Source organism: Pteropus medius, unplaced genomic scaffold, assembly GCF_902729225.1.
Source record: "Pteropus medius unplaced genomic scaffold, Ma_sr-lr_union100, whole genome shotgun sequence".
Taxonomy (NCBI): domain Eukaryota; kingdom Metazoa; phylum Chordata; class Mammalia; order Chiroptera; family Pteropodidae; genus Pteropus; species Pteropus medius.
Genome location: NW_024349225.1, coordinates 2,947,112 through 2,954,005, shown reverse-complemented (window position 1 = coordinate 2,954,005; position 6,894 = coordinate 2,947,112). Strand labels below are relative to the sequence as shown.

General features: G+C 35.4%; 1 long non-coding RNA gene across 1 annotated transcript; it reads right to left on the bottom strand.

The window, feature by feature from the left end:
* Positions 1–578: 578 nt before the first annotated feature.
* Positions 579–6,062, bottom strand: LOC120617545 (uncharacterized). The gene is made up of 3 exons (XR_005656950.1): positions 5,876–6,062; positions 2,972–3,078; positions 579–942 (listed from the first exon to the last, which is right to left on the bottom strand). It is a non-coding gene; the product is annotated as an uncharacterized LOC120617545 (long non-coding RNA).
* Between the last annotated feature and the right edge of the window lie 832 nt (positions 6,063–6,894).

Sequence of the window (6,894 nt, the reverse complement as noted above, 5' to 3'; positions counted from 1 at the left end):
CATCATTGCTGTTTTATCTGAGTTTAAATTTATTACCCAGGTAAATTGGTTACCTAATTTTTGTGCACCTTTTCTTTAAGTAACAGCTTCCTTCAATTCTTGATTTCCACTTATCTCATTATTACTTCTCTCCTTTCTTGGTATAAATCACATTTTATTAATTCCTGGCCCTGGGAGTTAAGTTATCCATATAACAAATGTAAAAGTGAATTCATTAGAAAGTGCATTTTAACAAATTCATCAAGTACTATGTATGATATGTAAATATGTTAACGTTTGAGAAGATTTTTATCATATAAGAGAGGATCCTTGACATAAGCAAGCCCAATCAGGGTCTTCCGTCAGAATCGATATATGTATTTTAGGGAGAGGGGCTGCCTTTTTTTAGATCTTAAGCCTTAAGGATTTGAGCTTGGAAATGTGAGGGCCATCTTTCATGTTACATAGGAAAAGCCAGAGAGAAAGTGTACCCAGACCTCACAAGGGGGGCGGATTACGAGATGCAGCAAGACAGACCCAGAACATGACTTGAGTTCCTGCCCTGCCTGAAGTCAGAACCATCTGTGAAATTCTCAGTTAAATGAGTCAATAAATTCTCTTTTTTGCTTAAACTATTTTGAGTTGAGTGACTGTTGTTTGAAACAGAGAGTTCTGAAATATATACTATAGCAATATCAGCCATCAAGTATCAAATACCAAAAGAAACATACATCTACCATTCCGGAGCATGAGCATCGTGCAAAAGACATTTAATTTAATTTCCGGTCTACTTCTGAAGCTCTGTAGAGGAGGTGGTCAATGGGCGAATGGGTAAACATCATATCTCATTGTCAGGAAGAACACTCTTCTTTCAGATCATGCTAGTTTCCCCTTCGGTTCTTTTCCAAGTATCTCCCAAACTCGGATTTCTGACTAGTTAATAAACTGTCTCCAGCTGTTTCCCTTGTTGTGCAAATTTCAACAGAAGGAGGAAAATCAATTAGCATGCACCTGAATGCATTTAGACAAGACTTTCATGCGGCTTTTTACTATAAAAATATGAGCAGCCCTACAAAAATAAATCAACCGCCTTTGGGAATGCGAGACTGGAAATGAGGGACTTTCTCTTCACTGGGTTAACAGGATTGGATGGGCTAAGTGATCACAGTTATAGATAACTGCTAAAGAGAAGTTTCCTACAGAAATCAGTTATATACTGTCGATACGAGTTTTTATTCTCTGGAAAGACCAAGGATAAAATGCCACTTTGCTACATGAACACATGGGGCAGAAGGAAATGATTACTTTTAATCCTCTTGAAGGACCAATTAATTTTCAATGGGTTCTACTCCGTTTTATCTCTAGTACTTCGTGTAGGCAATATTGGGAACAATATGTTTGCTCTTACAGTCTTATCAGGAATGTAAGACTAAGGCAAAGTGGAGAATTCAACATTTAATGGATGAGTCCTCAGAATCTTTATCTCTTTTATCTGAGCTGTAAATATGTCTTATGATAAACAAGATACAACGCTTATTTAAAGTCCAAACTAAAAACACACTTTCCTCCAAACAAAATGCAATGGAAACGTTGCATTAAAACAAGCCCTGTGTTTTTCTGTATGTGTACCTTTGTCATATCTTCAGCTCATGTCATGGTTTTTGCCCTCCCTCCTATTTCTGAAGCATACAAAATGTTTCTTGTCTTAATAACTGTACATCCTAATGCATATCACTGATTAGCATTTACCATTCCCAGTCAAATAACAATCCTAGTAGCTAACTTCTACATAGTGCTAAGTGTGGTTGTGATTGTTTTGCCCATATTAATTCACTTAATCTTCAGAATAATCCTATGAGGCAAATAGTACCATCATCCCCATTTTACAGGGGAGGAAAGAGAAGCATAGTCACTTGGCCAAGATCACATAGTGACTAAGGGGCAAAGCTGCAGTCTAAGCCATGCTATACTGACTGTCTAGCACATTATTTTTCACAGAAAACTATTCCATTTTTAAAAGAAAATTTGGCAAAGCTGTTACATAACATAGATTAACATGAACACACACAATTTATTCTCCTCGCAAAACTCAATTCGAAAGCCCCTTTCTTAATGCTAACCCTCAGATTCCTCTCCTACAGAACCCCAGGTCCCACATGGAAATAACCTATGAACGTCTATATAATTTTGTACTTTTAAGAAGACTTATCTCAGAAGTCCTTGGATTGTAGTCTATGAACGTCTATATAATTTTGTACTTTTAAGAAGACTTATCTCAGAAGTCCTTGGATTGTAGTTGCATATATGATAATTGTGTATATACACATACACATATATAATTGTATATGATTATAATTGTGTATATGCTTTATAATTGTGTATATGTATATATAATTGTATATATTATAATTGTGGAATGCATTCTCAATAATCACTTGTTAGTTGTATTAATTAATACTTTAGGTCAAAATTGCCTTCACCTGAAGCATAGAGTCCGAAAAGTCTCAAATCTTTTGAGAAAAAGAGAGGGGTGATGATGATAACGATGATAATGATAATAATGAATAAAAATGGTAGGTATACAGAGAGAAAGAATGAATCTAGTACTGGGCAGTTCTGTAGAAAATAACTGTTTCCCAAAATAATTTTGATAATTAATTCAATTTTCTTACAAATATCCACTACCAATATCTACATAGCCATCTCAATATTGTTCATTTACACTATAAGGACAAATGCGGCTTCTTCCAATCTCATATTGAGAAAATTTAAGCTAAAATAATAAGACAGTACATTTAAAGCTTCCTGTGATCAATGGGAACACAAGGTGCCAGTGCATTCATTCTTATTGCATATTTCTTATTGCATATTTTGAATAACAACAGCAAGAAGTAAACACGACGACAATTTCTAAACACCAATAATTATCTCTCTAATTTTCTAACGACTTAGCATGTAACCTCAGAAAAACGCCAATGATATTTTCTATCACCTTTCTCGGAGATGGCACAGTGATGAAAAACGTGGTCTCCAGCATTAAATCTTTGGACTCAGCTCTGGGCAGCCTCAGGTCAGTCCCTTGATTCTCTGGTGCCTCTCCTGTAAGACAGTTATGACAGTTTCTATTTCACAGAGCTGCTGTGACATGCTAAGCCGTGAGAAGAGTAAGTTACATATAGAAAGCAAAAGCAGGGTGTCGAGTACTATTTTAAGGGTATTTTATTGACAATATTCATATCTCCCTAACATTATCCAGTCATCAAGAAAAACCATGCAAAACCTACTTGTACCACAGAACACGCATGCGTGAGGAAAGATGTTGCCCATTTGGTCATGTTTTCAAGATGATCTCTTAGTCTTTTATTTCTCTGTGAGCATTGCTAAGAAGGAAATGGCAATGATAATTATTTACTTTTTGATGTAATTATTCTGTTCTGAATTCATATTTTTATGTAGACTGTTATTTGCCACACCAGGTCTTTCATCAATATAACTATCATGTTTAATATCCTATTAGTATCCTGATGTAATGCATTTAAGACAGGCACGGTCATTTGTTTTGGTATTTCAAGGCAAGGAGATAATAAAATGAACCACAGAAGAAAAATCTCACGGATTTTGATAATCTGTGACAGTAAAACAATATACTTTTTAATTTCCGAAAGGCTGTGTATTTTCAATTTAATTCATTCCTCCTGAGACTCTTAATGTGATACAATTTGCATATCCATTGTTGCATCTCAAAGGATTAATTGGTTACTTCAAATAAATTTGGTGGATTTTCTAATGAATTGTCCCAAGTGGTGGGGGTGGGGGCGGTGAGAGGGGCGGGAAACACAGTAATGAAAATGAACTACAGCCCACACAAAAAGTTTCTAAAAGAACGCTCATGCTTAATGGAAAGTAATCTGATTTTAAAAGAAATGAGCCTTATTTTGGAGGGGACTCTCTCCCCCACTCAGTCCCAGGATGTTTAATTCTTCTCTGTGTCAACTCAGATGCTAAGGGAACTCTCAAAGGCTAGCAGGACCTCACAAAAGGTCTGGATCAAGCTGTCGTATGACTCATACCTTGACCTTAGTGGTCAACTAGTTAAACACAGATTTTTAATTTGGATTATAGCCAAGTACAAAGCTGTATGCCAAAATTATGTTAAAGATTTCTAACCATTTCTAACCATTTCTAACCTGATTTCAAACCATTCTAACTCAGTAGTTTCCCAGTAGTTTCACGTTTCCTGATAGGTCAACACTTTCCTTCTTGGAAACCTGAATTTTTTACCTATGCGTTTCACTGCACGAGTTACCAATGATGCTTCACTTTTTCTTCCTTTGACACTGAGAAAGTTTGAACTTCCTTACCGAAACTTTAATGAGATTTTACAAATATCAAATCACCTTGTATTCATCAAGAAAATAAGTGCATATTTGAATTGAGATTCTTCATAACTTTGTTAATTAATGGGTAATACTCATTTTCTCTCTTCTTAATCAAGAAACCAAATGTAATTGCTTTTGCTGTAATTATCAACGTGCCATATTTCTAAGCTTTTGACAAATGATTCTATAAAGTATAAATTGATTTTGCCATCACAATGAGTAACATAAACGCTTGATCAAAATAATAACCTCTAAATTTCTGGCATTTTCATGTTCCTTCCTTGGAAAAAAAACACTAAAATTTTTCCTAGTTACGTCCTTCTCAAAAATGTGGAACCACTAAGTGAACAGATTTTTGCTCTAAAACACCTGCAAAAGTAGTTATACTCACGGTCTTCTTCCAAAGAATTTTTATCCTGTGCAGCACTATTTAGCATTTAACACATCAAAGTCATGTCAAATTTTCCAATCTTCTAATCTTCCTTTTACCAGAGGTAGGTGGAATACTGAGTGGCATCATTACAATTCTTTCCTAAATCAGAGATTCTAAGATCTGCGAATGCCATACATGTGTTAATAACTCTCCTTTACCCTTGTCTTTAATAAGAAGCTAAAATCACATCTGTACAGGCAAGCTAAGTCTCAAAAGAAGAAAAAAATTTTTTTTAAAAAAAGCTGCTTTTGTGATGCAAACAGCATGGTCTTTTGAACCAAATAGGCCAGCGTCCCTCTTCACAGGTCAGAGCTTAACGCTTTAAACCTTTGACTCTTTACCTATGATATGTGAAATAATAACGTGAAATAATATTTAGCTTCCAAAACTATTGTGAGAATTAACTGAGATGATCCACAATAGAAGTTGGGTACCTGATAGACATTTAATAAATGACAGCTATTTGTATTCAATTGTTCCACAGACAGGATTTATCAGTTCTATCAAGGCCATTTAATTTGACTGTGTAGACAGAACAGGAGTTCAAGTGATGAAATACAGTACTATACAATACAATACAGAGAACACAATTCAGCACAACACAATACAACAAAACAAAATATAAAACCTCAGTCTCAGCTCAACCAGATCTCACACAAAACAGGAAAAGACTATTTAGAGGAAGGAAATAGTTGAGCTGATTACTTTCGAAATTGAATCCTACAGAGAGTCATTTGGATAATTATTTGTTTCAATCATACATCACAGAATTAGCAATTCAGTCATTCCACTTAGCTACTTTCCTTTCTCCCATCTCTTTCTATATTTTCCAACTTCATAGGTATGTTTACATCAAAGCCAATCAACACCGTAGGAAACATTTTCTGATGCAATGTAAGTGATTTTTGAGTTAGAATGGTTTGAAATCAGGACTGAATTCTGAATTGTCCAGATTTCCTGCTTGTAGTGTCTACCTAAGCAAATGCCAGAATACTTGCTTGAATGTAATTAGAGAATAGCTACCTCCTAATTGATCACACAACTATTATGATAGAGACAACAGATGGTTTATTAATCTTCTTACCTCAAGTGAATGCCGTTTTGTATATTTGTCCCATTTATCTGTTGGTGTCATGATGGTTTTCTTATCAATTTATACACACCTTCATATTTTAAAGGCATTAACATTATTTCTGTCAGGTATGTTGAAAATATTCTTCCCTGCAGTGTGCTTGGTTTTTTTATAGATGTATAGATGTTTTTGTGCTTCCACATCTAGATTTAAATTAACAAATAGCAAAATAAGAGCTTATTCTATGTCCGGCACTTTACAAGATGCTGGGGCTATAAGATGGACATGTTTGCTGTCCTTGTCCAGTTGCATTCAAGAAGGAAATCAAACCGTGAGGAATGCGCTAAACAGTCAAATAATAGAAAACTAGAAATTAATGGCTTAAGCATATGGGGTTTAAGATTAGCAGATGATTTAGAGTGAGTTCGCCCAGGCTTGGTACCGCTGAAACCTTTAGAGCAGCTGTTGTCAAGCACCCAGACTCTTTCCTCGTGCTCTTCCCTCAGCTTTAGTCAGTGGCTCTCATACTCATGATTACAAAATTGCTGCTGAGTCTCCAGACATAATATCTACATTTTATGTAGGAAATATAGAGGAGTTCTAGAAGTAGGAGGATGTCTGCATCAGGTAAGCAAGAGCCTCCCCAGAAACCATCAGCTTATGACTCATTGAGCAGATATGTATCACATCACAGCCTAGGGAAGTGAGCATTTTTATTTACCTGGACTGACGGTGCTCTGAAGGATATCAAGTTTCTTAATAAGAAAGAAGTAGTAATGGATATTAGGTGGCATCTAATAGTATCAGCCTCAGGAAGACGGTCCGCAAAAAATAAAATAAAAGACGGTCTACAAAAAATAAAATAAAATATAAAATCATTAAAATAATTATGTCATAATTAGTGCAATAAAAAAGGATAATGAAGGCTGCTATAAATACTAATAGGGAATGGAATTATATTAGATAGGATGCTCCAGGAAGGCCTCTTAAAGAGGTGACAAAGTGTGACGGGGAGGATGAGAAGGAGTCAG